The sequence below is a fragment of the Setaria italica genome, chromosome I, assembly GCF_000263155.2.
Source record: "Setaria italica strain Yugu1 chromosome I, Setaria_italica_v2.0, whole genome shotgun sequence".
Classification (NCBI taxonomy): Eukaryota; Viridiplantae; Streptophyta; class Magnoliopsida; order Poales; family Poaceae; genus Setaria; species Setaria italica.
In genome coordinates this window covers 37,923,818-37,924,729 of record NC_028450.1, presented here as the reverse complement: position 1 = coordinate 37,924,729, position 912 = coordinate 37,923,818, and positions in this window count along the sequence as shown.

The following is a 912-nucleotide window of genomic DNA, read 5'->3' as shown; positions in this document are numbered from 1 at the left end:
GGGAGCGGGAGCGGGATGCGGCCGACATCTTGGCCCGTCAGATCGCCGAGGCGGAGCAGCTCCTCACGATGTCCCACGACAGCACGGCCACCTCCTCCGGCTCCGGTGCTCCCCGTCCGCCTGTGGTGGCCTGGACCGATCCGGCCGATCCACTTGTCGCACAGCTCCACTACCAGGCCGGGGGTGTCCAGAACATCAAGAGCTTGGTCCCCGTCGTCCTCGATCCTGAGTCGCCCTCCTACGCCCGCTGGCGGGACATGGTCCTGCTCATTCTCCGCCGTTACGCCCTCGACGACCACGTCCTCACCGACACCTTCCCTGCGGCCCGGACAGCTGCGTGGGTTCGCCTCGACAGCATCGTCCTGTCGTGGATCCTGGGGACCATCTCCCTCGACCTCCACGATCTCGTCCGCGGCACCCCCGACACCACCGCCCGCCGGGCCTGGCTGGCGCTCGAGGGTCAGTTCCTGGGCAACGCCGAAGCCCGGGCCCTTCGTCTCGATGCGAGCTTCCGCACCTTCGTCCAGGGCGACCTCTCCGTTGGTGAGTTCTGCCGGAAGATGAAGACCATGGCGGACTCCCTCGGGGACCTTGGCTGGGCCGTGGAGGACCGGATCTTGGTTCTCAACGTTCTTCGCGGCCTCAGCGACCGCTACGCCCACCTCCGCACCTGGATCACCCGGCAGCGACCTTTCCCCACCTTCCTCCAGGTCCGGGATGATCTTGTCATGGAGGAGCTTACTCAGGGCATCCAGCCCGGGTCCCTTCCTGCGCCGGGGTCCGCGTCTTCCTCGACCGCGCTTGCTGTGACTCCACCGCCACGACCCTCCGCTTCGCCACCGTCGTCCCTTCTTGGTCCCCCCCCTCCTGGGCCGAGCGGGGGTGGGGGGGGGCCGTGGAGGCCGCCGTCCC